This window comes from Ambystoma mexicanum, chromosome 2q (genome assembly GCF_040938575.1).
Source record: "Ambystoma mexicanum isolate Mex_15411 chromosome 2q, UKY_AmexF1_1, whole genome shotgun sequence".
NCBI lineage: Eukaryota > Metazoa > Chordata > Amphibia > Caudata > Ambystomatidae > Ambystoma > Ambystoma mexicanum.
The window spans coordinates 767933078-767958367 of NC_090924.1; positions in this window are offsets into that span (position 1 = coordinate 767933078).

Sequence of the window (25290 nt, forward strand, 5' to 3'; positions counted from 1 at the left end):
TTCATTTTTCAAGATCTTCATTTTTCTTGCTGACATCCAGAACCTGCCTGGAGAGCGTGGTCAACTATGCATGGAGGGTGGAAATGTCATCCTCAACCACTCAAACCCTGGTTTCCACCTCAGTGGCTCGGCAGTCGGTTTTTTCCATGTGAACTTTAATTGATGATATGGTCCCATTCATGTCGTCCAGTTTAGAATGCAAGGTTGTGAATCCCTCCCGCATGTAGTCTAGCATTTTCTGGGATTCAGTGGGCTCGGGTGCGCTGATGCTGATGGTTCAGGCTCGGGCGCAAGCTCCAAGGGTTTTGGCGGTGCTTTTGCAAACATATTTATGGAGCTCTGCTTCTTATGAGCTCCTTTTGGCATAGTCCCAGCAGCTGCCACACGAGACGGGCTGTGCAACGCACCCGGAGTGGGCGTGGCTTCACAGAGTCAGATGGTGCACCCACAGCAAGAAATTGCAAGGAGCGCAGTTATCCAGTCCCAGTAGCTGACAGATATCGGGACTAAATTGGTAGTGGGGTCCCTTGTTGAAGGGCCAGTAATGTGTGGACCGGATTCTAGGAGACAGTACAGGGAGGAGGTGATAGGGTAGACTCCAGGAATTCAGGGTCTGCTGCCGGTGTGGTGATAGCAATCAGGCGTTTTGTGAAGGGTGCATCTACTAGGTGCGTGCACAGGGGTGAACTGATCTTGAGGTATTGGGCCCTTGATTGATACTGAAAGGTGTGCTAGTCCGCCCAATCGGTTCGTGGGAAGTCAGCCGCAGAGTCATTGTGCCTCTGTATGTGGTCTGGTACGAAGGTCCAGCCAGAGGATCAGGCAATCCTGGAGAGGAGTAATGAGTTATAAACTGGGAGTAGTAAGGCATGCCATGGTGGGAAGCAGCAGTAATATTAATTTCTGGTGAAGAAAGGCTGGCCTCTGGTAAGAGCAATAACAGCAGCGTCGATCCCTCGGGCCACGTCCTAATTTGCTAAGCCACGGCGGAGGGCTGCGTGTCCGGTGGATCACAATACGACTCAGAGGAGCCCCACGGCCGTAGCAGCGAGAAGGCGACTCCCCCTCAGACGGAACAAGGCAAGGTTCGTGTGGATGGGGGGATATTCAGAGCGTTATGTGGGCTGGAGAACCCACATGCTCACTGAGATGGGGTCGCAATCCCCCCAGATTCAGTTCACCTCTCCTCACCACGGAACTGCAGGGGATCTGGTCCCAGCTCCATGTCTCGGGCGCCCGGCACCCACCAGTCCAGTCGAGACATCCCGCTGCACTCAGTGGTGCTGGGAGAGCCGCTATGGGGCTTGCGCAGAGCAGCGCGGGCAGTTCCGTGCGTCCCGAAATCCGCCTTCAGCTTGAGGGCCGCTGTGAAGTGGGGGGCCAGGCTATGAGCACCTGTGCCCGAAAGCGGCCGGGTGTCCTGTTGTAAGGGATTTCAATCAGGCACTCACCCAGGTCTCGCCTAGCATGTAGCGCGCGATGAAACCCTTATTTATTTTTGTCTATAAGTTCAATATTCTGAATGATATACCTCTCATATCACACCCGTCTCAAAATACCCTGCCCTCCAGGTCACACTGAACCAGGAATCAGGCTAGTTTATAAAGGTAAAGATTTATTTATTTATTATTCAGATCACATATATATATATATATATATATATATATATATATATGGGGCAGTAGTCACCCAAAGGGTGACAATACAATTAAAAAATAAGCAAAGCATTTGAATTCACTTATACTAATGCAGAATAGATACACAGGAAAAAGAACAGTTTTGCTTAATTACAAATGAGCAATCCAACACCAATGTGAGTAACCAGCAGGTATTCAGGAATGAAAGACAAGTTCTAGAGTTTATAGGAAATCTTCCCTCCCCAAACAAGAGAGGAAAACCGTTTTGGCAAATAACACTTTTAAATTGACAGGTGAGAATGGCTTTGTAAAATAATGCAAAAGGGTTCAACAATGCTTAAATGGAGAAATGTTCTATGGAAAGCAACACTAAACAGGTCCTAACACACATGAGCTATAATATAAACAACAATACACACCTCAGATCAGGATGGGATGGAAGAAGCACTTTGAAATGGGAAAAAGACACATGTAACTTTGACTAAAATTGCAAATTCGCTGCAAACCTTTACTATGCGATATTGGAGAAAAACGGGTCAAATATCTTTTTTTTTAAAAAAAATATTTTTATTATTTTATTAACAACACTCCAAACAATACAAACATTGAGGAAATCCACATATAAGCTTCACAATATTGTATTACAAGTTAGACGTATCAGTCCTCCCCCCTACCACCACCAGAAATCGAGCCCCTGTTTCCATGTCACTGTATTATTATCTCCAGGCGTGTCTACTTCAGTTATCTCTCCCGTATCATCCTCACTATGGTCGGCGGGGAGGGTCCCACCATCGAGGCCACTAGTTGTCTCCATGCTATTAGAGGCCCCATCTCCCCCCCCGCTGACTGCTTCATACCAAGCAGTCATTTCTGCCTCTGCCCACTTCATGAGGTCCGCCCACCACATCTCAATTCTAGGTCATTGGGCTGCTTTCTAGCACATTCCAATTCTCTGTTTAGCCAGGATGTAGACCAGATCTTTCATCTTGCTGATGTGCTTCAGGTTGCATGGTCTGGTAAAGCCCCCCAGCATGCACGCCCAGGCTGACTCTACGTCCAGCGTGATCCCTTTTCCCCTAGGCGCATCTTCAGCTCTGTCCAAAACCTACCCACCTCCGGGCAAGCCCAAAACATGTGTAACATCCCAGCTTCCACCTCCCCACACCATGGGCATTTCTGTGCCACTGGGCCTCCAAACCTGGCGATCTTCTGGGGGGTCATGTATGCCCTATGAGTAACATACAACTGGATCTGCTGAAATCTCGCGTTTCGGGATACCTTCTTATGATATCTTTGAGCTCTATCCCATTGCCCATCCGACATGGGTTCTCCCACCTCCTCCTCCCAGTCTCGCCTCAGTTGAATCAGCTCCTTTCCCACCCTAGTCCCCAACAACTCATACAGACGGGATATTTCGTACCCACCCTCCGAAACATCATACATCGTCTCTATGGTTGCATCAGGTTGTTCCGCAAGCACTGCCTCAGGCCACCTTTCTCGCACTCGTTTAATGATTCTAGTGCAGGTAATGTGTTGGCCTTTATGCACCCCGGTGTCCTCAACCAATCTCTGAAAGTCTAGTGTTAACCCTTCCTGCCATATATCTCCCAGGGTGGCCAAGCCCATCGGTTCCCAGTATCTACGGATCCCTTTTATCATTTGGGAGTCCTCCCTGCAAAGCGCCACTAACGGCACCTGTAGGGAGAACGGGGTTGGGTTTCCCATGAATTGCCATGCTTTGTGCCATATTTCCCAGCCTAGCACCAACAGTCTAGCCATTCCCAGCACCTTTGGCTTAGGCAACCACACCGTCTCACTGAGAAAGAAGGGGGCGGGGTCCTTGTACAGTAGCCTGGATTCGGCCATGTCCTCTTCAGACAACCATCTGGCTAGATACTGCAGCTGTCCCGCCAAATAGTATAACTCAAAGTTCAGTAGGTTTATACCCCCCTTGTCACACAAGTTCTGTAATTTCCAGAGGGCCACCCTGTTCCTGAAGTTGTGCCATATGAAACCCCTGCACAGGCTGTGGAGTTTGACAAAAAAGTGTTTGGGGATCACATACGGGATGTTTACAAAGAAATGTAACACTGTGGGCAGGACTACCATCTTAATCAAAGCCGCTCTACCCATCATGGCCAGGGGTAGCCTGGACCAGAACCCCATGCTATTCTTGATGCCTTCAACTGCCTTTTGCGTGTTATGTTTGTGTTCCTCTTCCGTCGTGTGGTATATATTAATTCCTAGGTATCGAAACATCTCGGTCTGCCAGGGTATCGGCAAGACCGGTAGACTTATCGACAGGGTACTTCTATATCTCCCCAGAGGGAACATGCTTGACTTCTTAGGGTTTACTGCTATGCCTGAGAGGGTGGCATAAAGTTCCATCATCTCCAGGACATATTGTAGATTTTCCTCTGGGAAGCGCAAATATAAGAGTATATCATCGGCATACAATGATATGAGATGTGAACCCCCCACAGTATGGATCCCTATCTCCCCGTACTGTTGTCTAAGGGAGACTGCCAGTGGCTCCAACGCAAGGATATCAAGCATGGGCGACCATGGGCAGCCCTGTCTGGTGCCCCTACTGAGTTGTCATTTGTCTGAGATTATTGCGCCCATTTTGACCCTAGCAATTGGGGAGCTATATAACATTTTGACCCATCTCAAATACCCTGGCCCCATCCCATATTCCCTCAGAGCCGCTAGCAACCAGGGCCATCTCACTGAGTCGAAGGCCTTGATAGCAACCAGCGAGATTATTGACATTTCGCTGGGGTCCTTTTCTGTTTGATCAATAATGTGATGGAGTCTCCTATGGTTATCGGTTATGTTCCTGCCAGGGACGTAGCCTGTTTGATTGGGGGGGTATCAATTTACCCATGACTCGCTTGAGCTTGTTAGTCAGCGCTGCCGTGAGGATTTTGCTATCTTGATTAAGTATCGATAGGGGTCTATATGACCCACAGTCTGTGCTTGGCTTACCCGGTTTTGCTAGCGGGATGACCACCGCCTCCCGTAGGGACTCTGGCAGTCTACCATGCTCAAACGCCTCATTAAGCATGGCCAGCAACGGGGGGAGCACCTCTTGTTTGTATGTTTTATAGAATTCACTAGGGAGACCGTCCGACCCTGGGGCTTTACACGTGGGCAGGTGCTGGACCACTATCTCTAACTCGTCTATTGTGATTGGGACGTCCAGGTCCTCCCGCTCCAGAGCGTCTAATTTGGGCAAGCCTATATCTTCTAGTGTTTCCTGTATCTCTTGATCCATCTCATCCCCTGCGTCCCCGTAAAGACGTCTATAGTATCTAAAGAACCCTTCATTCACTCCCTCTTGGGTATCCCAGATCTGGCCTTCATCCCCTCTAATTATCCTCATCACTGGTCGTGGTGTTTCATTTTTATATAACCAGGCCAGCAGCCTGCCCGGCTTGTCTCCTCCTGCATGTTGCCTTTCCCCGTATTTCTTATTACTCAGCTTGCATAATCTGTCCCAGTGCTCACTGCAGGCTTGTTGCAGCAGCTTCATCCTTTCCCCGTCTTCCTGTGAGGTGCCCCCCCAACGCATTAAGCCTTCTAGCTCCTTCTCTGATTCCTGTAACTCCTGTTCTATACCCCCTTGGAGTCCTTTGGATTTGGATATGGCCGCGCCCCGAACTACTACTTTGAATGCCTTCCATAAGGTTCCTACCGATTGGACACTTCCTGTGTTAGTGTCGAAATACTCGATGATCGCATCCCTCAAGTCCTCTTGGAATACTGAATCCTGCAAGGCCTCAGCTCTGAGCTTCCACGTTGGGATTCTCGCTCTAGGGGGCTTGTGTCGCCACTCCAGGACCAAGGGAGAGTGTTCTGAGAGCACTCTGGCCTTGTATTCCGCTCCCATCATTTCTCCTACTAGCTCCAAAGAGGCAAACATATAGTTCAACCTCGTGTGCAGATTATGTGGGGCCGTGTAGTGTGAGTACTGCCTATCTGCCGGGTGTAGCTGTCTCCAAATATCTTCGAGTCCAAAGTCTCTCAACAGGGCCTGTAATGCCTTTGTGGCCGGAGTGGGCCTATCTGGTTTACCATTTGATCTGTCCATTTCGGGATTTAATGTACAGTTAAAGTCCCATCCCAATACGATCGCGCCATCCAATAGGGGGCCAATTTTGCCATATAGGGTCCTGAAGTAGGCCGCTGTATCTTGGTTAGGGGCGTACAAGTTTATGATGCTCACTTCCCTGTTTTCCAACATCCCCCGTACCACAGTCATACTGCCTTCTGGGTCTATTGTGGTCTGAATCATCTGAAATGGTACATGCGGTGCCACCCACGTGATGACCCCCCTTGCGTAAGATGAGTTTGTGGCTCCGTGGTAATCCCTCTCCACTTTCTCTTGACCACCTCCAGCTTCTCCCTAGCGAGGTGGGTTTCCTGTAATAGTGCTATATCTATCTTCAGCCTTCTCAGATACATCATTACTTTATTTCTCTTCAGATAGCTGTTGAGGCCCCTCACATTCCAGGTCACCACTCTAAGGCTACCCGACGCCATCTGCAAATTGACCCTCCTCCCCTCCTCGTTTCCCCCTCCTGCCTGGTTTAACATAAGCTTGGGCTCGTTTCCCTCCTACTTCCAACAATAACTCCTCAACTAACCCCCTCTCCCCCCTTCAGAACTCCCTGCACCACTATAAACCACTGCACACAACCCCTTCCCTCCCCCCACCCTACCCAACCCCAACAAGTGCCCAGCTCCATCCCTGGATCTTAGGCTCCCCCGCGTTTAGTCCCACCTTGGAATGCCAAGGTCGGGAACTCAGCAGGGTGTCACTGGACTACCAGTGACCTAACTAATCTACTTGTTATGGGGTATGAGGGCTGGTTCCGTAAGGCTCCCACACTCTTATCTAAGTTTCTCGTGCTCACGGATCATGCAAATATGTATATCCCTAGTTGCACCCTCCAGTAGGCTATGTCCTGTACTATATTCAAGACCCAATGTCTTATACTGTGACACCGCGGGTGCCACAGTCACATGTTACTTATCTGTGCCTTCTTCTGTCTGGATATCCGATTCTTGGGGGCAGCTCTGCGCGTCCAGCCATCCCATAGCGTCCCCCAGGGTTTCAAAAACAATTTTCTGCTCTTGTAGAACACTTTCAGTTTTGCAGGGTAGATCAGCATATACTTGTGGCCTGCTTCGCGCAGTCTCCTTTTCACGGCTCCAAAGTTCATGCGTCGGCGTTGCACCTGCAAGGTGTAATCCGGTAATGCGGTTATGTTTGCTGACGCCCTTTGTATCGTTCCGCCCTTCCGGAAGTGTTCAAGGATTTTTTCCCGGTCACGATAGTTCAGGATCTTAGCTATCACCGGCTGGGGGGGGGGGTTCCCAGTGGTGGCTTCCTCATCAGGGCCCTATGCGCCCTTTCCACAGCAAACCCCTGGGTCAGCACTCCCCTGGTTATCTCCTGCAGCAGCATTGATTCAATGTACTCCGTAGGGTTGGATCCCTCGGCTCCTTCAGGCAATCCAACGATCCGTATGTTATTCATACGGGCGCGTCCTTCCGCCTCCTCGGCCCTACTTTCCAGGTTACCCACTCGTTGCACTAGGGCGTGGAGTTCAGATTTATGGGCTGCACACGCCGCTATATTCAGGGCCACCTCTTTTTCTAGGTCACCTGTGCGTTCTGCCAGCGACCTGACATCTTGCCGGAGAAGATTCACCTCCTCTTGTACTGCCCCGACTTTGAGCTATAGTGCCGCTTTCAGCTCATTCATGGCCAATCCAAGTTTAGTTTCCCAAGCCACTTTCAGGTCAGCAATCGCAGCAAGGATCTCCTGGTCTTTGCCCATAGTATCCGTGCCCCCAGTGAGGGTTTTGTCTTTGCTTCTGGCCCCTTCTGCTCCCGGCGATGTTCTAGCATATTCATCGAGTGTGGGTTGCTTGCCCTTTGCTCTGGGGAGTATGTTAGTCATCGCGGTGTGTCAGAGCTATGTGTGCAGGCCCCACCACGTGTGGCCACTGGTCTTCGTTAGGTTAGATTGCTGTTAGTGTCGGGGCCCGGGCAGGCTGTGTTAAGAGTACCCTCAAACTGCTGGTTCTGCTCCTGGAGTGGGCTGTGTCCTCCCACGTTATTGTATTTGGGCGATTCAATCCACTCAAAAGTTGAGCCCTAGCCCTTGTTGTGCCAGGTCTGTGGGCACACACCCCGGTGCTTATGGGGCTCCCCAGGTGCATGTGCCGGCCCAATGTGCATCAACAGTGAGCCCCGCCGAGTTGCCGTTACTTCCTCCACAGGGGTGGTGTTTGTGGAGCTTTCCACCAGACACGCTTCACTGTGCCCCCTTGTTCGTCTCCTGAATAGGCTAGGGGGTGTCTCCTACTCCCTGCCTCTGTCACTTCTGTTCGTGGCCCTGAATCATGGGGGGCACATTGCTAATTCCTTACTGCCTTCCATGGCCATCTACTTTATGGGGCGCATTTCTTGTGTTTCTACCTTCCAGCGCAGCACAGGGCTTGATTGCAGGGCTTGTCTCTTCAAAACTGTTTGTTGCACCCAGGTGGGGCATGCACCAGTCTGGGCTGTGCGGATCTCGCACCTTATTCGGCACTCCTGCCCACCAGCCGGGTCATTTCACCACGGCATACTCATCTTTTGTGCCCGCAGCGGCTCCTGCTTGTGAGGGAGTGCTTAAGCCGTCTCTGTTTCTTTGCTCCCTTGAGCGGACTGCTATTCAAGCGTGCGGGGCTCCCAGGAGTCCCAAGCGTGTCCGCGTTCTCTTCAGATCGCTTTCAGTCCCTGGGAACGTTGGTGCTGGGTCTGAACGGGTCATATATCTATCTTTAAAACTGAAGAAGTTATAGAGGTTTTAGTAAGAGGCTTTTTTTGCAAAATAGGCACGAAAAATGGAAACAGAAATGTGATTTTAAAAATGACAGATAGGTTTTGTTATACTATATTAAGGACTATGAAAAAGAGGATGCCACACATTAAACTTCAGAGCTATGTGGCCAGCGCAACCAGTCCGTGGTGGATACTCGATTTCTGGGATTTACTTTAGTTATTCAAAATCACTAAAGAGTTATGGTTTTGTAACACAGGTGAGACAATCAGCGCAAGAAGGATTCTAACAAAACTAGGGTTCTGAATTTAAAGATGGGATGGGTTGAGATTGGGATAATATAATGCAGATATACTATGGGTCACTGTTCTTCCTGTTAATACTTACAGTCCTTTGTAATTAAATTGGACTGTCAGTTCTAGTCATAGGGTGGATAAGGTCTACCGGCAGCAGGGCACCTCTGGAGGGATTTGGATCAGCGGCGCGGTTCTGGTCAATTTTGGACTGTGCCTCAGGCTGGATTAGGATGGGCCCTTGTGGTTACTGGACACAGCAGATGACAGGATGCAAGTTTCAGTGGGCAAGCCTTAATGGTAGCAAGCCAAGCTGAATCAAAATTATTCTTTTAAGTTCTGGAGGTTTGCAATTGGGTCAAGCTAGCAAGAGTTCTGCAATGCTAAAGTCTGGATTCTGCACAGAAATCTGGATCTTCAAAGAGTTCTGGAGTCAGCTACAAGATGAAGAGTTTTGGAATAAGGTGCTGCGCGGACATCTGGATGGGTTCTGGAAGCAGTGTCTATGTGTAGTGAAACTCCTATATTTATCCATTACAAAGTTTATGGCATGGGCAGAACTTCAAAAACACACCCACATGTCTGTGAGTGGCTACAGGCATGTGCTTTGTCCTGGTTGGCGGTCTGAACAGAGCGGTCATACTTATGATAGGATTTAGGAACTCCCACCTTGATTTTTACCAAAACATAACTTTTGCACAAATGTACATTTCTAACATTATGTACCCTAATAACATTGGACACATATCTTTTATATTTGATTGTCTACATTCACATTCACTCCCCATCCTTGTGCGAGCTGTCTTGGTCATTCTATGGATTTTTATCAATTTCAACTATAACGGTTTGGATTAATCATTTCTAATTTGGTACATCTCTGTGCGCTTATCATTGGATCATGTACCTACAATTTTAGGTTTGCAACATTGATCGTTCTGCTACAATAAGACAATTTTCATAACTTTGGTTCCATAAATGGTACAAGTTTCATCAATGTCTTCAAATCACAAGGCTGAAATTAGTTGAATGTCTACCAATTTTCAGATTTGTTCCTCTTTAGGTTGCTCAGTTAAACATAAGGATTCAACATCAAAGTCCTCCTTTGTAATCTCCCCTTCTCAAGTAGCAGCTGTCCAGTCCTTTTGATTAGGGAGGTGGGTTCCCCTTCCTGGAGGGAAGCTCATGCCCCTCCCAGCAGAGGTCAATGCTCAGCCTGTCCTTTGTTCTTTGGCTCAGCCCCAGACGAATGTCTACTGAGGTCCCATTGTACTGCTTGTTGTCATTATGCGGGAACCATAAGCATCACTTAAGACTTCCTGTAGCAAGGAAGTGTCAAGCTGATATGTCAATTTTCCCAGGCCAGGCACTGTCAGATCAGAATTAAATAGTTGATTAGCTCCAGACTGAGTTCCTGTAAAATTCACCTACAATCTTTTATTTAAAAGATATAAAATGAACAGAGTTTATAATGGATTTTGACATTTTAAAGGAATTAAGCCCTTCACAGAAAAATGCTTTAAACAGGTGGATTTTTCACTTCCTCAGGAAAAAGAAAACATGTTTAAACTGGGTTTGACAGACAATTTCCTTAGGCAGCTGTCAGGCAGTGATGCCTGGATTCCTCTGACTGCCTGGAGAATCCATGATTTTAGCCCACTTTCCTTTCCATAATTCTCTGGGAAATTGGCTGAATTTTGAAGGGCATTTTCGGATTTTGCCCTTCTGTGGCCTTGTTTCAGGTGACAGGTGACAGTAGAGATTCCTGTTTTTACACCAACTTTGTCTGTGTGTGCGGCAGGGTGTGCAGCTTATTTGTGTTTTGTGAACCATACGCAATTTTGCAGATTTAGTGCGCACGGGGGTTATCCCCTCCATTTTTGGCAGTTTTCTTTCCCCATTGGCAAAGGGCTGCAGTGTGGCGCATTGGCGTGGATAAAAATATTCCACAACGCCGAGCCACAGCTAACACTCCTCCAACGCTGCAGCGAGGCGAGCCGGCCAGGACAGCGGGGCGCCCCTCCCACCAGCAGGCCTCCGCCACCGCGGGACCCATGCCTGCAGAGGTCCACCCCTCTTTGAGGTGTATTGCGGATCAGAGCAGGTAAGACTGCAGCCTCTGCTCAATCAGCAATATATCCAACACGCAAGCCCCTGTCGAAAGATAGCACTGACTCAGCTGTGGAAAGTCACCCACATTCGAATGACATTCGAATGACAGTCTCTTCCCCAGTAAATACGGTGTACCTCCGCAGATTTCGAGGTTTCAAGTCAGGAGCTCTAAATCAGGTGACCATTTTCTGCAAGCGCTACAGTGCCCCCCTATATGACACATTTTTAAATAAAAAGCAAGTAATGATTGAAATCAATAGTAATGCTATTGTAAGTATCTGTTCACATGGGCTTTGTGCTAAGAAAGTAAATGAAAAGAGCAGAAAGGAGTCACAGGCAATCAAAAAAAAAGACAGTGAAACGATTGAAAAAGCAACTCTGATGTTGTCTGATGAGAAGGGGTCTGTTTATACTTATTGAGGAAAGAGGCGTCCAGACATTGGCATGGAGACATGTCAATAGCTTGCGCACAGAGAACCTTGACACAAGATGTGCATTGGCTTTGTGAAAAGGTGCCTAAGCATCTAGTGATGTCAGCTTCAGGGGCGGGGATATGATTTAGTGCCATAGGAGCACTCAACCTTAAGGCGATGCAGCAACGGATAAGATTATGATCAATCGCATTATGCTGAAAAACACATGCCTGAACGATCAGGACAGTAACATTTCTGAGCGCACTATCCCTTTAATTGTGATTAACCAATTCACTAATATTAAAAAAGAAATAATGAACATCTCATAATTCTGCGTGCTCGCAACATAAAACCCAGAAAGAGTACTGTAAAATGATTTCTGCAAATATGTAAATGCCTCTTTTAAACGGTTTGGAAGCCAATTTTAACTTACCCCAACTCTTCACATTTTATGTATTCTAATTTGGCAACAAGTTATTTAAATTATTGCGTCAATCTGTATGTATTCCAGTTTATTTTAAATTTTGTATGATATGCTTATTTTTATTTCTTTGTAAATGGCGTAAGCCGAATAAAGTGTTTACTACTATTATAAGATGAGAGAGACTTTGTGGTTTCTGCTAACCATGACTCAATGTTAATACCTAGGAGATACACCTGGCCCTAACCTGTAGCTGGTGCACAGCCTAGGCATTTTGAAAGTCTAATCAACCAAGCTATGCTCTTTTAGGTTTCCGAAAATGTACCCATATTTCCGGCTTGTGCAACAGGTTCGGAGTTAAACAAAGAACATTTTAGGCTAAGAAAGTCAGCTAATAATATGATAGCGGTCTGCAGACTGCGGGGCTGACGCACATTCCGCAAAGGTGCACCACACGCGGCCCAACTTATAGTGCGTTGCACTTCACCCCCGCGGACTGCAGAGCGAGCAGTGGTGGAAATGCAGGAAAAGGAAGTGGAGGGAATCAGTGAACAAGGGGTTGGCCGTGCGGCGGCAATGCGTGGTGCGCATAGAGGGAAGGAGTGTTTGGGGGAGGGGTTGCCTGAAAATGGGCAGCAGGAGAGGAGGAAACAAGCAACGACCTTGTGGAAGGCAGCCTTTACTGGCAATGTACCATTCTGCGTCTGCGTCATCTGTCATAGCCTACTACAACGGTAGGTAGACAGAAAGATAGATACATTTATGTTAGCTAAAAAAGTACATCATTCCGTCTCGTGCGATACAGCCCCCAGCCAGCAGAGCAGATCAACAGAAGGAGAGAAATGGGTATCGAACAAAGACAAATCCGGGTGGGGATATGAAAGACAGCTAGAAATGCACCTTTCCGTGTTATTCGTCTCGTCCTACTTCAAAGATGCACAGACAGGTAAATAGATACATATATATATATATATATATACAGATAGAAATATTGATAAAGACACAGATAGATAAATAGATACACTGATAAACACGCACATGAAGGCAGGCATGTAAATGTAGATCAGGCAACCTGTGGATCTCCAGGTGTTTTGGATTGCAACTTCCATGATGCTACATTATTGGCTATGCTGGCTGGAGCTGATGGGAGTTGTAGTCCAAAACCTCTGGAGAGCCACTAGATGGATAGATGCACATAGATACAGTACTAGAAAGCCCAGCAGACAGATATAATATAGAGGCATAGACAAAAAACGAATACATTTGTAGCCCAGGTGTTTCTGCCCTGGACTGGCACCTATCACCAGGCCAGGGAGGGGCCAATCCACGCCCCTCCTAGACCAGCTGGTAGAAAAACATGCTAATCAGCCTGCATCACAATAAACCAGGAAACGGGCTGCAGTCCTGAGTTCCCGAACAGCAATAATCACAGAACATTCTGGATGATCCCTCAGCCCCTCTCCCCAGAGGGGGCTTGTATTGTAAGATCATATCTTGCTATTGATGGCAATAAGCACTGTTGAACACCAATAATGGCATTGGGGCACCCATGCCACGGTCTACCCTCTGCATTCACCCTCTCACCAAAGGTTCGGTTGTATTTCACCATTCTAACTGTCATAATCCCAATGGAAAATAACCTAACCACTATGCTAACTATTGACTGATGCAATCACAGGTCTTACTTGCGGTCCCAGTCTCCCACGTTGGTTAGGGTGACCACCCCTCCGCAAGCTACACAGTCCAGAAATCACATCCTTCGTCCTACCTCTACTTCTGTCGGTCATGGACACCATTTGTCTGTAATTTGATCTCAGGGTGGGCTTACACAGAAAAACAAAGGCCTAATGGGGGAGCAAAGAATGAAAGCCCTCCCCTGCCCCCTGTCACTGCACCCATGTGGTTTGGATGTCTACCATTGGTTGGTAACAGAGCGGGAATCCTCTTTATACTTCAGTCAGAAGCCTAAGGCTGGGATATGCAGTGTCACCTGGGTGTAAAAACCACAAATCCGTGAAACCAGACAGAAAAGCTACACTTCCCTGGCGCACTTTGAGTGCACTTTCCTGTGCTTTGGATGACTATATTTAAGTAAAACATAAATAGGTTGGCGCATAGGTCCCTGCGCCATGATGGCCGGGGCCAACAAGGTGTGCTTAAAAGGGACCTGCGCCAAAGTGCCACGTCGAAACATCTAGTACCCAAAGTGCTTCGCCGGAATGTCCGGCTTTGCCTCGTCCTTCCCCTGCCAGTGCCCAATGAGAAAACAGTGGTAACTCTAGTGATCTAGGAGATAAGTGGTGGCACAGGCACTTTCTCAGCAAGCAGGTACTGCCAGCAGCCAGGCAAGTCGCGAAAGCGATCTCACTCGGCTTCCCAAACAGGCTGACCATTCCCCGACTGTGGGGCACCACAGCCCCTCACCACCGTGGATCAGAAGTGCTATGCCAGAGGTGTTGCTAGGTCCTGAAAAGATCTGGGGCGTCCACGCAAATGTCGGGACTGTTGGGACTCGGGACTACCTAGCCTTTTGGTTGTAGCCCCTGCACTTCTATTTGGGGATACAACCAAAGTGTCCAGGGCTATGGTTCCCTCAGCCTCCCCATCCCCTTGCAACACCTCTGCCTCCTGCCACTGGTGGTGTGGTTTGAGGCAGAACCCTGGATTAAGGAACTGTATCATGTGTACGGCAAGGCCAAGCACTCGCACTTGCAGAGGCTATTAAGTCCTAACCCCTTTCTCTCAGGCTAATGCTGTATGTTTGTGAACTGGATTGGTTTATTGTGCATGTAATTGCTATTTAAAGGATTATAAATGGATCAATATACGCACGTACCATTATGCAAGATGATTCCGATGCAGATAGCAACATTCATAAAAATAACATCCAAAGTGGATATAGTAAGTCAGGGGAAACACAACCCTCTCTTTTCTGTGGCACTTGAGTATTTCTGCTTTCCACATTTTAGAAACGTCTTGGCTCCACCTGTACTGCCTCTCCCGGTGAGTAACCAAATATCGGAAGTGGGGAGCGGCTGTATTTGTCTTCTACGTGCCTCCCAATGCTTTGCTTGGACACACAGAGCTGAATTGACAGAATTAGGCCACATCAAAAAGAAAAACTGTAAATTGGGTTTGGAAGAGGAAAGGCAAGACATCTGCCCTTGATTTGGAGGACAGCTAGCCGGCCTTTTTACACCGGCTCCCTCATAGTGATCTTCATGGTAGACAATGCTTTCTAGCAGACGTTGTCCTTGGGTTTTTGGAATATTGCTCTTGACACCCTCCTCAACCAACAACATGCATCATATAATGGGCAGCCAGCAAGTGGGCTGAGCTTTGTCCCTGCATTGAGAGACAACCCAAATCAGGCCCATTCATATCTATTGTCTGCACAGTCAACAAGACATTGCCCAGAGTGACAATACAGAGAATTACGGCACATCACACGGAGTGACAGCAGTGTTCAATATTCTACTGTATTATTGAAAGTACCAGCAGTGCTGTATTTAGGCTTTATGCCGCCGTAGGCCCAAATAAGTGCATGAGGTCCCTCCAACGTTAGTCCACCTCTGCCAGAATCTGCACCTTCACCAGATTCCACCCCTTCAACTAACTCTGTCTGCATTGTACAAACTGTGCCCGTTCACCTGCTATTTTATCCCCCACTTTGGCTCCATAACATTATAAGGATGTTTTTAAGGTTGCAGGGATTAGAAACGTATTGTTTCCTCTCTGTTAATTGAAGTCTGTCATCTTCTATATTATGTTACTTGAAAGAGTGTTTTCAGATCTCTGCTGCCCAAGATTTGGAGAAGGTAGTGTGTTTTACAGTTGAGTGCACTAGAGGTAATTGTTACTGCTATTGTCTACTTTCGGTTAGGTCCGAAAACAATCTTTTAGAGGAAGGGATCAGAATATATGCTGTCTGCCACCGGACACAAGTGAGAGAAGGTTGGAACAAGGAATTTTGGTTTCAATGTTAATATCTGGTTTCTCTCACAAATTGCCTCTAGCCACTCTATGAGAGGCACCTAGATTGGTTTGTAATATGAATGGAACATAACTACATTTCTACATCCAGTCTTGTCAAATGGTAAAGTTTACATATGAAAAATATGTAAGTGGTACAGACACATCTTATACAAATGTTGACTAAAAAGAACTCAACACCCTTTTCATGGTTACAGCTCTGGTGTTAGCAGGAGCAAAATGGAAATAAGGCAAGCTACCCGCTGCAGCCTATGTAACCCCCATGAAGTTTGTAAAGTCTGCCTGGGCATAAACACCTCAGTACATTAGAGACAGTTGGAGAAGGTTCTTGGAATCTGTGGCTGTGCATTCTCATGGTGGAGTGATGGATAAGAGTGACCCTGAACATTCATGTGTGGCAAGCAACCTCGTAGTTGCACAATGCATGCACCTTTTATAACAAATTAAGTGGTACATACTGTTAAATCATTGCTGTTTGTGCACTTGTTCGAAATACCCAACACTCCAAGAGTAAAAGTGAGCAATGCATCGGGCGTTCCAGCACAATATTACCTTTGTGGTTGTGCTCTAGGCTATGGGTCTTGCCAGCTTGCGTTTAAGGTTAAAACAGGTGTTAATTCCGTAGAGTTGGACTGTGAAATACATAGGAACATTTTGAGATTTGTCCATAGAGATATAGATGTCCTGCTGTCGTTTGAAGTACTGTTTCACAGTAAAAGACCTACCTTGCATTTAAAGTATAATCAATGTAAAGATTACTTATAAACATCACAGTTATGCATTGTGTGACATAATATGCAGTTGGGTCTCTTGGTATTACTGAGCATGCAGCAGAATGTCATCAAAGACACATAATAAACCCAGCACTGATGCTATTTGCCTGCTTATAATTGGGCAGCTTCTGTATAAAGATGGCTGAATGGATATCTTTACGGGGAAACCTTTACAGCTGTGAAACAGTGTGTACTTTTGGCACACAGTTTTTGTTTTCACCCTTCTATGGCTTTGGGTATGCCCTCATAGATTTCTTGATGCACTTGAGCATTCAGATTTACTCTTCGCCATTTTAACTTCTCTCTGATCTATTTCATGCTTGCAGCTTTTGGGCGGCCACATACCTCTGAAATGTGGGGCCGGAGAGGGAAATTAGTGCTTGCTTCTGAACATCATTTTAGTGAAACCCCTCATTTTTGCCACGGTTTTAAAAATGCATGTCATGCAATTGAATATAAAAGTGATTGCTTAACATAGTGTATGTGTGTATTGATTAGAAAGAACTCCAAAGATAATGTGATATGGCACCAATAAAACCAATGAGGTTTTGGCTTTTTGCATATTAAAGAGCATTTTGGGAAGATAAGAATGACCAAAGAGCGTTATATCTGTTATATATGTCTGTGAGAGTTGGATGACTGGATCACTGTATACCTAAGGCACACTGGGTTTGGTAGGCGTTTCTTTTTTTAAGACTAAAGTCACCCTAATAATAAAGCTTTTGTAAATTTCAAACATATATATTCAAGTTTGGTCATCAAAAGAGTGGAATGATTGCTAAGAATTCATAATTACTCTCTGTGTTGGGGATCAGCCAGACTTGGAGAAACAAAGTTGGCTTTATATTAAAACAAAATAACCACCAGTGAATTTAAAATAAACTGCAATACAATTCTGCTCCTCTGGCAATCTGCCACCCTAGGCCTGGGCCTAGTCTTATAAATACGTCTATGAGCACCAGTACAAGTACTGAAAGTGACATAACTTTGTGATAACTCATAAGTGGTAAATATTTTAATGTTTTTAAGTGTATCAATGTAGTCTGTTAAAACAATGATTTTGGCTTTTTTGCGTACACTATAAACTGTATCCCTTCTAAAGACTTCAACTTTTTTCAGATAAGGCACAGAAAGAGAAAATAATTTGCCCGAGATCACTCTGTTTTAGTTAATTGGTGAAGCTGGGATTTGAACTTAGTCTGCAATATAAGCTATTAACTGACAAGATTCATTCAGCTCGAGTTGGTAAACATACATTGTAAACCAACTTGACATATGTAAATCCTTATAGAAATATTATAAAAGAGTATGCTTGTAGCTGCATATTAGTATATTAGTAACAGGATGGCAAGAAATAAATCAGACAGTGTAAAAAGACCAGGGGTTATTTATTTCAACTTTCTTTATTAATCACTGAGTAAACCATAAATTATATGCAAATCCCAAATAATATAAGTTGAGGTGATACACCCTGCCCATTCGCTGCAAACATAAACAGAAATACCTTAAACAGCACTATCTGTAAATGACAGTCAAACCATCGGTACAGACAAGTAGTAAAGAAAAGTGCCTAATACATAAAACAGTGTGTCCATTTATTATCAGCTGCCAAGCACGATTTGCAGCATATGCATATTCATAAATAAGAGCTACAGGACATAGGAGCTCATTGGCATGAATGAAAGCATCACAAAGTTAATCCAATGTCCGCAATAGGATGCGTAGAGCAGCTTCTATAGCTTTAGGATGCTGTTTAGCTCAAAGTAATTGACCATATTTATCCTCGCAGTCATCGCACCATATCAATTTCATGCAGCCATTTGTTAACGGATAGTTGTGAGTTGCCCTTCCAGGCCCTTAACATAATTTATTAGCGATTAACAGTATAAAAGAAAGGAAACAAGTTTGTAATTGGTTTTGGAAATATTCTCGAATCCACCCAGAAAATATCCTGATGGATCAAGCGGTAATTCCATCCCTATGATCCGGGCAAACCACTGCAACTCCCATCCCAGTTGCTTGCAAAATTAGGTTATGTCCAGAATATATCCAACACGTTGGCATCAGTTCCCCCACACCTGGTACAAGGAATCTCCCCTTAATTATTTTACTTTTGAATGATAGGCAGGGGAATGCGGGCTTAATTAGAATATTTAGATGGATTACCCCATGACACAAAAGTTCAATGGAACACAGTGAGATGAGGACACATATGTTCCCATGGTGTGTTCCCACAAGACCCGTGCTTTACTAGCGGCAAGAAATTCTGCCCTTTGGGTTTGCTGATATATCAAGGAGACTACGCCTCTGCACCAGAAGGCTTCTTGTATTCCAACAATAGAGCAGCGTGGGGCAGGGCAACATTGGAGCTGTTTTGTGGCTCTCATATGCCGAGGTGTTCATCAGCTCCTATCACATAAACATTAATGATCATTTAGGAAGAACTGCTACCAGGGGTAGCTCATCCATAATGGGTAGCAGGGCGCTGACCCGTGACCCAATCTGGAGGAGTCTCCAAAAGCAGGGATATGTAAGAATGAAGTGTGAATGTTCTTGGTGCATGTTCCAAATGATTGAGAGAGAAGCAACATGGTTGTGTGACTGCATGTGTGAATAGGTTTGAATGTCTGTCTGCATGCAAGGCTGGGAGGCATTGGTTCAGGCAGTACTGGTATTTTTGGCTAAAGCCCACTTGAAGAGTGTTAGGCGTAGGAGGGGTTGAGTGTGAGGGTACTTCATTGGTGTAGGTCCTTGGACGTTTTCCTACTGTGGCATTGCATGTTCTACAGGTATTAAGGGCAAAGCTGACATGATGAGTGTGAGTGTTCTTAGAAGGGACATTTGTGAAGCTAGAACAGACAAGTTTTCTTACTGTAGCATTACATTTTTTACTGAAGTTAAGGGGAAAGCCAATATGATGAGTGTTATTACATGGGGACGGTGTATATTTCTGCAATCAACATGGACATGTTTTCTTACTGTGGCATGGAATTTTTGAAAGTGGTCCTTTCCCAGCATAGATACATGATTAAAGGTGCTAAAGCACAGCCCACAGAAGTCCATGTAACATGTCAAGTTCGAACAGGAGTAGAGTCCATGTTCTGCAGAGTTTTGCCTTTATTGTCTCAAAAACATTCATAAGGATTTGAACAACTGTGGATGCAGATTTCACACTGTTGTATACTGTTGTGATGCCGGTTGAGGAGGAGGATTGTGGTGAATGTGTGTCAGATAAATTGGTGAAATAAAACTGTATTGTTTCTTAATTGCTCCAATTACCATTTCCTACCTTCTACATACAGCAATAGCATAAACCCACATATTCAATTCACCTCAGAAATTGGGAATCCTGGCATACACTTTTTGGACATCAACGTCAATGTACACAACCAGCAGATTACAACTTCTCTGTTTACCAAACCCACAGACAGAAACAGTTTACTGCATCGCATGAGTTTTCACCCACAGAACACTTTGAAGAACTTACCATACGGACAAATGTTGCGCTTGAAGATAATTATCAGTGACCAGAGAGAATGTGAGCAAGAACTAGAAAAACTGAGCAGAAGACTAGAAGAACGTGGGTATCCAGATGAAGACTTGCAAGCAGCAAGGGATAAAGTATCTACGAAAACGAGAGCAAGCACTCTCATTCTGAAAAACAAACCACAAGCGCCAACACTAGTATATGTGTCAACATTTTCCTCACAAAGCATGCAGATTAAAAGATGCATTAACAAACATTGGCCAATACTTAAAAGTGATGAAAGAACCAAAGACTTATTTTCAGACACACCGATATTTGCATATCAAAGATCAAGTAATCTGAGAGATTTACTTGTGAACACCAGGGATGATAAAACAAGAAGAGTCAAACCCAAGAAAGTAGGTACTCACCCCTGCTTAAATTGCAGCAATTGCAATAACATCATAAAATGTGGAATAGTCTTACATCCCTATACTGGAGAAAAGATAGCTATAAAGTGTTATGCGACCTGCAACACAGAAAACTGTATTAACTACATACGTTGTCTGTGTGGACCATGCTACGTAGGTGAAACAGGCCGAAAACTGAGAATTCGCATGAATTATCACGAATCGTGTATACGAAACAACAATGCTAATTCAGCAGTCGCAAGACACTTCAATGAGAAGAAACACAATATTTCGCAATTAAAATTTCAAGTCTTAGAAACTCTCGAGACACACAGCTCGCATACAGACCTGAAAAAAAGAAGACAACAAAAGGAGGCTTATTGGATTGACCGATTGGAAGCACTGTTTCCACAAGGAATCAATGAAGAATTTGACCTTAATTGCTTTTTATAATAACACTGCTCTGATCGTATTCACCATGGCTCACTAAATATGTTCAATTAACCGTCTTGGCGCATTGTGGAAGGCTCCACATCACATATGAAAGTACTGTGCTAGAAATTCGGCATAAGACGCCATAATGTAGACACTCTAACATCACAGGTTGTCTCCACTATTGGGGACGAAATGAGAGCTTACATTTATTATTAACATCACAGGTTGCTTCTACCATTGGGGACTAAGTCAAAACTTAAAATTAATTATTATTGTCCTACGACAAGTGATTTCAAGGCGGTATAGAGCCTGAGCTTGACCATCAGTTGTTATTACCTTTTCACTGGTATACAACCCAATTGGTATTCACTTGTAATTTAAGTATAGCCATCAACACACAATAACATTCTTTAACCTAGCGAATAGCATCACTTCACAGATCGCGTATCATCTACCATCAGATAGTATGCTCCAGCCTCATCCTTAAGTCCCCCATATAGGGCAACTCAGCAGAAGAGCCGTTGATTAGGCTGTTAGTGTAATTATATATTTTTTTTAAACAACTAGAAACCAACATCAGGATTACAGCAAGGTGTCACCCTCGTGCACGTTAATTAAGTCATTAACTTCTATCCCACATTTTATAAAAGAGCCATATATTAACAAAAAATGTTTTTGATTAAAAACATTTTGATTAAAATTGATTAAAAACAGTTTATACATTCAAACTGCACGTAGTTAGCTACCTTCTAGTTATTTTCCCATACCAACATGGCCGACGCGTGGGCATGCGTGCAGCCATATTGTTATCTAAAACATTGCCTTGACAACACTAAGAATCGCGGTTTCACACAACAGTGTGAGATAGCAGCAGCAGAACTCGGTACTCCGCGCTATTGACCAGCTTGAGGTAAGAAGACATTAGGTATTTGCGTATGCACTAGTAGTCCTTTATACGGACAAGCTGCATCCATACAAAGTATAACACAAGCAGCATTTATAACGTGTAGTAATGTGCTGTACTCGTTCTCTTCCAGAATGGAACGAGACAATCTGTTTAAATTTTCATTCCCAATCAGGGATGAACACGGCAGACAGTTTAGTGAAGAACACAAGGTGAAGGTGGTGCTACAGACCATGATAAGTCACTGTGCTAACACCGAAAGTGTGCAAGCAATGATTTAGTACATTAAAGCGAGCATTTAAGTATGTAAATACAGTGATATAAAATAGATAGAAGATATATTCATAAAGGTTTTTATAAACACTGAAAATCACGACTTTTTCTAATAAGCGGTGTCAATCTTAATATCTGGAGCTCACCCAATAGTTTTATGAGCACAATAATTAGCACATTGCTGATTGACACAGGCTAGTGGGATGTTGAATTTTGGTGAATACTAAGGGCAAGAGAATTTATTATCCTTTCATTTTCTCTTTCTTTGTGTTAAATTCTTGTCTCTACCTGTGGGTGCCCTGTTTTTTTAATAATGGCTTTTTTTGAATTATTCTGTTGAATTAAATTTCGAATTGAACAATGAATGGTACTGACTTAAATGAAATGGATTGGTATAACATATTATCACAGTATTAACACTATATATAAGCCGGCTCTGAAGAAGGAATTGTTCCGAAATGCATTAGCCACAGGGTTACTGTTTGCTTTAATTTCAGCATTAGCCTAATTGATGAAGTAGAACCAATTACTACGATATTTTTAAACAAACATACATCTTTTGGATAAATAAAGGAATTTGAAACACGTTATAATTGGTTTGGAATCAATATAAAGACGCAAGAAAACTGTTTAAACCTGAAGTGGGTATTCAGGGTGTGCGGCCCACACCGAAGGCTAATTAGCCTAGGTCTCTCTTTTTTTGTAACATTTCCTACTTTCTGCCATCAAGACCCATTGTAATTGGATTTGTTGCTGTTCTTGGAGTAGGTTTCTCGATGGAAGAACAGTTCAGTACTGTTATCATGAAACCAATCACCCTCACTTAAGTTTTAGAAATGATCAATGTTTGTATTGTGCATGTTTCTAGATTTGTTCTAGATTTATTACTAAATGTGTTAATGTTTTCATTCTGTTCAAGATAAAAATGAATAGTTTTGTGCTGTCAATTATTGCTTCGAAAAGCAGCTTCCATTTTAGCTGACACGTGAATATCCTGACTTGTGAGTTATTTTAACAGAGTCCTTAGGCCTCTACGACAGACCATTTTCTGTAAAAGCTACTTCTTGGAATTACTTACTGGTACCACATTCAGATTAGAAGGCATTACTTCTTTGTCTGTGGTGTGTGTATGATATTGATCTTCTGATACCACTGTTTTGGAGGCCACAAGTGTTGGCCGTTTTTTTTGGCATATGTGGAGAGGTAAGCACTATTTTGATGGTTGGCGTATTTTTACTTTGCAAGGTTGCCTAAATGTTTGTTTGTTTCTTTATTTATAATGCGCACCAAACCCAAAGGTAACAGGGCGCAACAATACAAAGATGCAAGGCTTACAAAGTTTCAATTAATTCACAGTATAACCACAAAACTGTACAGATAAAGTTAGTTACAGACAAGAGATAGAAACATTTTCAGAATATATACAATTCAAGTCTATACAGTAAAATTCCAACTAATATTTACAGTGATGGGCACCATAGCAAAGTGTATTTTTGTGTAGGCAGTTGTGAAAGTCTAAATAGCCTTCAGTCAGGTTGAAGTGGGTGATATATCTCTTTCTAAAGTGTAGGTAGGGTTGGTCTATTCTCAGCTCGTGAGGTAGAGAGTTCCAAAGTTTAGCAACCTTCACAGGAAAGCTATTGCCACCAATCTTGCTAAGCCTAAATCTTGGTACTACTAGGCAGTTAGAGTTGCTAACTCTTGTTGGCCTACTAGAAGTTCTTCTTAACAGTTTGTCTATGAAGTAGCTGGGGGCAACATTGTTTAAGGCTTTGTGGGTCAAGGATGCCATTTTCCGCTGTATTTTATTATAGGTGGAGAGCCACTTGTGTTGACGTCTAGTTGAGGCAATGTGTACTCTTTTGTTCATGCCTAGTGCGGCTCTTATTTTGCAAGATTTGTAACCTCTGGATAATTGCTTTGTTAGCACCACTGTAGAGAGCACTACAGTAGTCTAACCTAGAGAGGATTAATGCTCTAGCCAGGATAATGCAACTGCCGTTTGAGAGAAATGGCTTACCATCTCTGATAAGCTTACATGTGTAGGCTGTGGTAGAGGCCAGAGATTTCAGTTGTTTATCAAAGGACATGGTTGAGTCCAGGTAGAAGCCAAGGGTTTTTACTTCTTTGGAAACCTTAATATTGTTTCCATCAATGGTGAATGATGAGTATTTGTGACCTAATTTGTTGATGTTGGAAGGAGTACTTAGAATTATCAACTCTGTCTTGTCATCATTCAGGCATAGACCGTGGGTGGCCATCCATGCCTGGATGATGAGGTATACTCTATTCACCAGCGCCAAGTCCTTACAATGATCCCCAGAAAGCGGGAGGAGAATCTGTGTATCATCTGCATAGTTAGTGTAGGTGATACCCAGAAGATCCAGATCATCGAACAACGGCTTGGTGAATATATTATATAGAGATGGGGAAACGCAAGAACCCTGAGGTACACCACACAGGATCGGGGTAGGGTCCGCCTCCGCCGATTGGGAGAACACCCTCATCGTTCTCTCACTTAGGAAGTATTCTATCCATTTGATAGCCTGTATGGAAAAGTGGGCTGCAGAGTCCAGGTGCTTACAGAGGACCTTATGATCCATCAAGTCAAATGCAGCTGAGAGATCAAGTAATACGAGCAATGCTGTCTTCCTTTATCTCTCAGCTCATCAATCTGTGTTTTCAAGTCTATCAAGGCAGTTTCTGTTCCATGTAGAGGGCGGAAGCCAGACTGTCTGACCCCTAGAGGTTTATGCAGCTCAAGCTACTTTTGAATCTGTGTATAGGCGACTTTGTCGAGTATTTTAAGTAGAAATGGTACAGTCGTGATGGGGCGGTAGTTGGTAGCAATAAGTCGATCTAAAGTTTGCTTCTTTAGGAGTGGGAGAGCCCATGATTGTTTTAAATTGGCCAGGATAGTGCCAGAAGAAAATGAAGCATTGATCAATTTAGAGATAACTGGGGAGAGGTCTCTAGCAGCATCTTTTATGATCTGTGCTGGGCAAATATCCCCTTTACAATTGGATGGCTTAAGGGATAAGATAGTTTTTTCTACCTCTAAAACAGATGTTATGGTGAAGCGGAATCTTTTGTTCTGGTCCATAGGTATATCACTAAGTGGAAGGGTATTAACAGAATGTGGTAAGTTCAAAGAGTCTTTCTTTCATTTAATTTTATTTTGGAGAGTATTTATTTTGTTAGCTAGTGCCTGTTGAATATCTGAGCACCAGATCTTGTTTTTGTTACATATGTCAGGTATAGGGATCGGGGACTCAAGTTCTTTTAGTGTGGAGAATAATTCCTTCATACTTGAGTTGGATTTGGC